Source organism: Oncorhynchus masou, chromosome 10 (genome assembly GCF_036934945.1).
Source record: "Oncorhynchus masou masou isolate Uvic2021 chromosome 10, UVic_Omas_1.1, whole genome shotgun sequence".
NCBI lineage: Eukaryota > Metazoa > Chordata > Actinopteri > Salmoniformes > Salmonidae > Oncorhynchus > Oncorhynchus masou.
In genome coordinates, this window is record NC_088221.1 from 51,222,525 (window position 1) to 51,231,979 (window position 9,455).

A 9,455-nucleotide genomic window follows, 5' to 3' on the forward strand; every position below is an offset into this window, starting at 1 on the left:
AGGGACGTTGACCCAGCTCTGGGCTGACAGACTAATTGGACAAGATTGGTCTGACCCAGGCGGGCAGACAGACAGAATGAATAACTAGCTAGATGGACATCTGGGCAGACCGGATACGGGGATGGTTGACCATCTGACCCAGCTCTGGGCAGTAACAGAACTGGCGTGTTGTCATGTCCTGTCTCATGTTGAGCAGACACTCTGTAACAGATCCGTGTCTGGGCATGTCCTGTCTCATGTTCCACTCTGACAGACAGATCAGGGTGTTGTCTGTCCTGTCTCATGTTCCACTGGCAGGTAACAGATCCGTGTTGTCATGTCCTAGCTCTCAGATGTTCGGACTCTGTAACAGAACCATGTTGTCATGTCTGGGCAGATGTTCGGACTCTGTAACAGAACCGTGTTGTCATGACCCAGTCTGTCTCATGTTCCACTCTGTAACAGAACCGACGGACTGGCAGGGTGTTGTCATGTCCTGTCTCATGTTCCAGCTCTGGGCAGACAGAACCATGTTGTCATGTCCTGTCTCATGTTCCAGCTCTGTAACAGAACCGTGTTGTCATGTCCTGTCTCATGTTCCACTCTGTAACAGAACCGGGTGGGTCATGAGACTGTCTCATGTTCAACTCTGACAACAGATCCATGTTGTCATGTCCTGTCTCATGTTCCACTCTGGGTAACAGAACCATGTTGTCGGGTCCAGCTCTCATGTTCCACTGGCTGTAACAGAACCATGTTGTCATGTCCTGTCTCATGTTCCACTCTGGGTAACAGAACCATGTTGTCATGTCCTGTCTCATGTTCCACTGGCTGTAACAGAACCATGTTGTCGGGTCCTGTCTCATGTTCCACTCTGTAACAGATCCATGTTGTCATGTCCTGTCTCATGTTCCAGCCTGGGCAGATAACAGAACCATGTTGTCATGTCCTGTCTCAGATGTTCCACCCTGTAACAGAACCATGTTGTCATGTCCTGTCTCATGTTCCACCCGATCTGTAACAGAACCATGTTGTCCTGTCTCATGTTCCACTCTGAATAAACAGAACATGTTGTCATGTCCTGTCTCATGTTCCACTCTGTAACAGAACCATGTTGTCGGGTCCTGTCTCATGTTCCACTCTGTAACAGAACCATGTTGTCATGTCCTGTCTCATGTTCCACTCTGTAACAGAACCGTGTTGTCATGTCCTGTCTCATGTTCCACTCTGTAACAGAATCGTGTTGTCATGTCCTGTCTCATGTTCCACTCTAACAGATCCATGTTGTCAGGTCCTGTCTCATGTTCCACCCTGTAACAGAACCATGTTGTCATGTCCTGTCTCATGTTCCACTCTGTAACAGAACCATGTTGTCGGGTCCTGTCTCATGTTCCACTCTGTAACAGAACCATGTTGTCATGTCCTGTCTCATGTTCCACCCTTTAACAGAACCATGTTGTCATGTCCTGTCTCATGTTCCACTCTGTAACAGAACCATGTTGTCATGTCCTGTCTCATGTTCCACTCTGTTGTCAGGTCCGGTCTCATGTTCCACCCTGTAACAGAACCATGTTGTCATGTCCTGTCTCATGTTCCACTCTGTAACAGAACCATGTCTCATGTTCCACTCTGTTGGTCCTGTCTCATGTTCCACTCTGTAACAGAACCATGTTGTCATGTCCTGTCTCATGTTCCACCTGTAACAGAACCATGTTGTCGGGTCCTGTCTCATGTTCCACTCTGTTGTCATGTCCTGTCTCATGTTCCACCCTGTAACAGAACCATGTTGTCATGTCCTGTCTCATGTTCCACTCTGTAACAGAACCATGTTGTCATGTCCTGTCTCATGTTCCACTCTGTAACAGAACCATGTTGTCATGTCTTGTCTCATGTTCCACTCTGTCTGTTGTCAGGTCCTGTCTCATGTTCCACCCTGTAACAGAACCATGTTGTCATGTCCTGTCTCATGTTCCACTCTGTAACAGAACCATGTTGTCATGTCTTGTCTCATGTTCCACTCTGTTGTCATGTCCTGTCTCATGTTCCACTCTGTAACAGAACCATGTTGTCATGTCCTGTCTCATGTTCCACCCTGTAACAGAACCATGTTGTCATGTCCTGTCTCATGTTCCACCCTGTAACAGAACCATGTTGTCATGTCCTGTCTCATGTTCCACCCTGTAACAGAACAATGTTGTCATGTCCTGTCTCATGTTCCACTCCAGGTGTAACAGAACCATGTTGTCATGTCCTGCCTCATGTTCCACTCTGTTGTCATGTCCTGTCTCATGTTCCACTCTGTTGTCATGTCGGGTCTTGTCTCATGTTCCACTCTGTTGTCATGTCCTGTCTCATGTTCCACTCTGTTGTCATGTCCTGTCTCATGTTCCACTCTGTTGTCATGTCCTGTCTCATGTTCCACTAACTGTTGTCATGTCCTGTCTCATGTTCCACTCTGTTGTCATGTTGTCGGGTCTGTCTCATGTTCCACTCTGTTGTCATGTCCTGTCTCATGTTCCACTCTGTTGTCATGTCCTGTCTCATGTTCCACTCTGTTGTCACGTCCTGTCTCATGTTCCACCCTGTAACTCTGTTGTCATGTCCTGTCTCATGTTCCACTCTGTAACAGAACCATGTTGTGTTGTCATGTTCCACTCTGTTGTCTTGTCTCATGTTCCACTCTGTAACAGAACCATGTTGTCGGGTCTTGTCTCATGTTCCACTCTGTAACAGAACCATGTTGTCATGTCCTGTCTCATGTTCCACTCTGTAACAGAACCATGTTGTCATGTCCTGTCTCATGTTCCACTCTGTAACAGAACCATGTTGTCATGTCCTGTCTCATGTTCCACTCTGTTGTCGGGTCCTGTCTCATGTTCCACTCTGTAACAGAACCATGTTGTCGGGTCTTGTCTCATGTTCCACTCTGTTGTCATGTCCTGTCTCATGTTCCACCCTGTAACAGAACCATGTTGTCGGGTCCTGTCTCATGTTCCACTCTGTTGTCATGTCCTGTCTCATGTTCCACTCTGTAACAGAACCATGTTGTTCGGGTCTTCCACTCTGTGGTCAGGTCTTGTCTCATGTTCCACCCTGTAACAGAACCATGTTGTCGGGTCTTGTCTCATGTTCCACTCTGTTGTCGGGTCCTGTCTCATGTTCCACTCTGTAACAGAACCATGGTCGGGTCTTGTCTCATGTTCCACTCTGTCTCAGAACCATGTTGTCGGGTCCTGTCTCATGTTCCACTCTGTTGTCAGGTCCTGTCTCATGTTCCACTCTGTAACAGAACCATGTTGTCGGGTCTTGTCTCATGTTCCACTCTGTTGTCAGGTCCGGTCTCATGTTCCACTCTGTTGTCATGTCCGGTCTCATGTTCCACTCTGTAACAGAACCATGTTGTCAGGTCTTGTCTCATGTTCCACTCTGTTGTCAGGTCCGGTCTCATGCTCCACTCTGTTGTCATGTCTTGTCTCATGTTCCACCCTGTAACAGAACCATGTTGTCGGGTCTTGTCTCATGTTCCACTCTGTTGTCAGGTCCTGTCTCATGTTCCACTCTGTAACAGAACCATGTTGTCAGGTCCATCCTGTCTCATGTTCATGTTTCGGGTCTTGTCTCATGTTCCACTCTGTTGTCAGGTCCTGTCTCATGTTCCACTCTGTAACAGAACCATGTTGTCAGGTCTTGTCTCATGTTCCACTCTGTTGTCATGTCCTGTCTCATGCTCCACTCTGTGGTCAGGTCTTGTCTCATGTTCCACTCTGTTGTCAGGTCTTGTCTCATTTCCACTCTGTTGTCAGGTCTTGTCTCATTCTCCACTCTGTTGTCAGGTCTTGTCTCATTTCCACTCTGTTGTCAGGTCCTGTCTCGTGTTCCACTCTGTAACAGAACCATGTTGTCAGGTCTTGTCTCATGTTCCACTCTGTTGTCAGGTCTTGTCTCATGTTCCACTCTGTAACAGAACCATGTTGTCGGGTCTTGTCTCATGTTCCACTCTGTTGTCAGGTCCGGTCTCATGTTCCACTCTGTTGTCAGGTCTTGTCTCATGCTCCACTCTGTTGTCAGGTCTTGTCTCATGTTCCACTCTGTTGTCAGGTCCGGTCTCATGCTCCACTCTGTTGTCATGTCTTGTCTCATGTTCCACTCTGTTGTCAGGTCCGGTCTCATGCTCCACTCTGTTGTCAGGTCTTGTCTCATGCTCCACTCTGTTGTCAGGTCCGGTCTCATGTTCCACTCTGTTGTCAGGTCTTGTCTCATGTTCCACTCTGTTGTCAGGTCCGGTCTCATGCTCCACTCTGTTGTCAGGTCTTGTCTCATGCTCCACTCTGTTGTCAGGTCTTGTCTCATGTTCCACTCTGTTGTCAGGTCTTGTCTCATGTTCCACTCTGTTGTCAGGTCTTGTCTCATGCTCCACTCTGTTGTCAGGTCCGGTCTCATGCTCCACTCTGTTGGTCAGGTCTCGTGTTCCACTCTAACAGAACCATGTCTTCCACTCTGTGGTCAGGTCTTGTCTCATTCTCCACTCTGTTGTCAGGTCTTGTCTCATGTTCCACTCTGTAACAGAACCATGTTGTCGGGTCCGGTCTCATGTTGACTCTGTTGTCAGGTCCGGTTTCTCCCTCTGTGTTTATCTTGTACTCATGTTCCACTCCCAGACATTACTCATGCTCCCTCTGTTGTCAGGAGAATATTCATTTCCACTGTAGTTAGACCATGTTGTCAGATTTTGTCTTGTGTTCCACTCTGTTGTGATTTGTCCCAGCCACTCTGTTGTCAGGTCTTGTCTCATGCTCCCTCCTGTTGATTTATCATGTTCCACTCTGTTGTCAAAGTCTTGTCTGTGTTCCACTTCTAATCCATTACATTATTTAATTTATCTACTTGTCAGGTCCGGTTTTATTTTGTCAGGTCCTGTCTCATGTTCCACTTTGTTGTCATGTCTTTTCGTGTTCCACTCTTAACAGAACCATTTGAAGGGTCTTCCACTCTGTTGTCAGGTCCGGTCTCATGTTTCACTCTGTTGTCATGGTCTGCCTGTAACAGAACCTTCGGGTCTCCACTCTGAGGTGAGATTTGTTTCCACTCTTTTCATGTTTGTAATTAGTTAATGGACAGAACCATATTTATTAAGTCTTGTCATTTATTTTCCAGTCTGTTGTGGGTGTGGCTCCCAAATGCTCCCTCTTGTTGTAGTGCACTCTGTGGCCACATGGCCCCCTATACCCTATGTAGTACGGTCTCATGGCCCACCTGTTGTCTATGTCTATGTCCACTACTGTGGTCAGGTCCGGTCTCATGTTCCACTCTGTTGTCAGGTCTGGTCTCATGTTCCACTCTGTAACAGAACCATGGCGGGTCTTGTCTCATATTCCACTCTGTTGTCAGGTCATGGTCTCATGCTCCACTCTGTTGTCAGGTCTTGTCTCATGGCTCCACTCTGTTCCCAGGTCTTGTCTCATGCCCCATTCTGTTGTCAGGTCTTGTCTCATGTTCCCTCTGTAACAGAACCATGGTCGGGTCTTGTCTCATATTCCACTCTGTTGTCAGTCCGGTCTCATGCTCCACTCTATTGTCTAGGTCTTGTCTCATGCTCCACTCTGTTGTCAGGTCCTGTCTCATGTTCCACTCTGTTGTCATGTCTTGTCCCCTGTTCCCTATCTGTAACAGAACCATGTTGCCGGGTCTTCCACTCTGTTGTAGTCCGGTCTCATGCTCCACTCTGTTGTCAAAACAAGTAAACTATGTGGAGAATAGGTTGTCATGTTTGGGATGCCCCACTCGACACTCTGTTGTAATGTCATGTGGGATGCTTCCCTCCTCAAGGTAATGTCATTGGGATGCCCCCCCCTCTGTTAATGTCATTGGGATGTTCCCCTCTCAATGTAATATGTTGTCGGATCTTCCACTCCTGTAATGTCAGGTCCGGGATGTTCCACTCTGTTATCATGTCTTGTCTCATAATATCATTTCCACTCTGTAACAGAACCATGTTGGGATCTTGTCTCATGTAATATCATTGGGATGTCTCCCCTCCCTCTGTAATATCAGGTTGGTCTCATGCTCCACTCAATGTGGCCAGGTCATTGGGATGCTCCACTCTCAATGTAATATCTTGGGATGCTCCACTCAATGTGGTATCATTGGGATGCTCCACTCTGTTGTCAGGTCTTGGGATGCCCACTCTGTGGTATCATTGGGATGCCCCCTCTGTGGTCAATGTAATATCATCTGGGATGTCCGGTCTCATGTGAAGTACAGTATCATTGGGATCCCCTCAATGTTTATAATTGGGATGCCCCATCCCCTCAAGATGCCCCCTCCCCTCAAGGTAATATCATTGGGATCGTAGTTAGATATGGCAGATTTTGTGCTCCTCAATGTTGTATCAGCTTGGGATGTCCCCCCTCTCAATGTAATATCATTGGGATGCCCCATCCACAAGTCAATGTCATTGATGCCCTCTCCTTCTAATCCATTCATTATTTAATTTATCATTGGGATGAACTCCTAAAGTCATGTCATTGGGATGCCCCCTCCTCAATGTAATGTCATTGGGATGTCACCCCTTTTCAAAATATCATTGGGATGCTTCCCCCTACTCAATGTAATATCATTAAAGGATTTCAATGTAATATCATTGGGATGCCCCCTAACCAATGTAATTAAGTCTGGGATGCATTTATTTTCAAAGTCATGTCATTGGGATGCCCCCCCCAAAGTAATATCATTGGGATGCCCCCTCCTCAAAGTCATGTCATTGGGATGCCCCCTCCTCAATGTCATGTCATTGGGATGCCCCCTATTCCTCAAAGTCATGTCATTGGGATGCCCCCCCTCCCCAAAGTAATATTAATGATCTAATGCACTGAGCAGGGTCCTTGGGCCCAAGGAACAGACCATATGGTGTCTGAGTAAAATTCTCATTCTTCTACCACTAAGCAGGGAAATTAGACAAGGGAGTTTTGGGTGCTGTCCAAAGACCCATACCAGACTGGTGTTGAAGGTGCTGTGCACTACAAGGACCCATACCAGACTGGTGTTGAAGGTTCTATAAAGACCCATACCAGACTGGTGTTGAAGGTGCTGTATTCCCTATACCAGACTGGTGTTGAAGGTTCTATAAAGACAATACCAGACTGGTGTTGAAGGTTCTATAAAGACCCATACCAGACTGGTGTTGAAGGTACTGTAAAGACCCATACCAGACTGGTGTTGAAAGGGCTGTAAGGACCCATACCAGACTGGTGTTGAAGGTACTGTAAAGACCCATACCAGACTGGTGTTGAAGGGTATAGGAAGGTTCTATGGGACTCATACCAGACTGGTGTTGAAGGTAATATCAGGACCCATACCAGACTGGTGTTGAAGGGTACAGGGATGCCCATACCAGACTGGTGTTGAAGGTACTGTAAGGACCCATACCAGACTGGTTTTGAAGGGTACAGGAAGGTTAATAAGGACCTAATACCAGACTGGTGTTGAAGGGTACAGGAAGGTTCTATAAAAGGACCCATACCAGACTGGTGTTGAAGGGTATAGGAAGGTTCTATAAGGACCCATACCAGACTGGTGTTGAAGGGTACAGGAAGGTTCTGTAAGGACCCATACCAGACTGGTGTTGAAGGGTACAGGAAGGTTCTATAAGGACCCATACCAGACTGGTGTTGAAGGGTACAGGAAGGTTCTATAAGGACCCATACCAGACTGGTGTTGAAGGGTACAGGAAGGTTCTATAAGGACCCATACCAGACTGGTGTTTGAAGGTACTCTATAAGGACCCATACCAGACTGGTGTTGAAGGGTACAGGAAGGTTCTATAAGGACCCATACCAGACTGGTGTTGAAGGGTACAGGAAGGTTCTATAAGGACCCATACCAGACTGGTGTTGAAGGGTACAGGAAGGTTCTATAAGGACCCATACCAGACTGGTGTTGAAGGGTACAGGAAGGTTCTATAAGGACCCATACCAGACTGGTGTTGAAGGGTACAGGAAGGTTCTATAAGGACCCACACCAGACTGGTGTTGAAGGTACAGGAAGGTTCTATAAGGACCCATACCAGACTGGTGTTGAAGGTTCTATAAGGACCCATACCAGACTGGTGTTGAAGGGTACAGGAAGGTTCTATAAAGGACCCATACCAGACTGGTGTTGAAGGGTACAGGAAGGTTCTATAAGGACCCATACCAGACTGGTGTTGAAGGGTACAGGAAGGTTCTATAAGGACCCATACCAGACTGGTGTTGAAGGGTACAGGAAGGTTCTATAAGGACCCATACCAGACTGGTGTTGAAGGGTACAGGAAGGTTCTATAAGGACCCATACCAGACTGGTGTTGAAGGGTATAGGAAGGTTCTATAAGGACCCATACCAGACTGGTGTTGAAGGGTACAGGAAGGTTCTATAAAGACCCATACCAGACTGGTGTTGAAGGGTATAGGAAGGTTCTATAAGGACCCATACCAGACTGGTGTTGAAGGGTACAGGAAGGTTCTATAAGGACCCATACCAGACTGGTGTTGAAGGTTCTATAAGGACCCATACCAGACTGGTGTTGAAGGGTACAGGAAGGTTCTATAAGGACCCATACCAGACTGGTGTTGAAGGGTACAGGAAGGTTCTATAAAGACCCATACCAGACTGGTGTTGAAGGGTACAGGAAGGTTCTATAAGGACCCATACCAGACTGTGTTGAAGGGTATGAAGGTTCTATAAGGACCCATACCAGACTGGTGTTGAAGGGTACAGGAAGGTTCTATAAGGACCCATACCAGACTGGTGTTGAAGGTACAGGAAGGTTCTGTAAGGACCCATACCAGACTGGTGTTGAAGGGTACAGGAAGGTTCTATAAGGACCCATACCAGACTGGTGTTGAAGGTAGGAAGGTTCTATAAGGACCCATACCAGACTGGTGTTGAAGGGTACAGGAAGGTTCTATAAGGACCCATACCAGACTGGTGTTGAAGGGTACAGGAAGGTTCTATAAAGACCCATACCAGACTGGTGTTGAAGGGTACAGGAAGGTTCTATAAGGACCCATACCAGACTGGTGTTGAAGGTACTGAAGGATAAGGACCCATACCAGACTGGTGTTGAAGGGTACTGTAAAGACCCATACCAGACTGGTGTTGAAGGGTATAGGAAGGTTCTATAAAGACCCATACCAGACTGGTGTTGAAGGGTACAGGAAGGTTCTATAAAGGACCCATACCAGACTGGTGTTAAAGGGTATAGGAAGGTTCTATAAAGACCCATACCAGCCTGGTGTTGAAGGGTATAGGAAGGTTCTATAAGGACCCATACCAGACTGGTGTTGAAGGGTATAGGAAGGTTCTATAAAGACCCATACCAGACTGGTGTTGAAGGTTCTATAAGGACCCATACCAGACTGGTGTTGAAGGGTACAGGAAGGTTCTATAAGGACCCATACCAGACTGGTGTTGAAGGGTGCAGGATGGTTAAGCATGTAATG

General features: G+C 47.1%; 1 protein-coding gene across 1 annotated transcript in view; it reads left to right on the forward strand.

Annotated features, from left to right (window-relative positions):
• Positions 1-9,455, forward strand: part of nrp2b (neuropilin 2b) — a 222,397-nt gene that overhangs the window by 204,350 nt on the left and 8,592 nt on the right. The gene's annotated exons all lie outside the window — the stretch shown is intronic.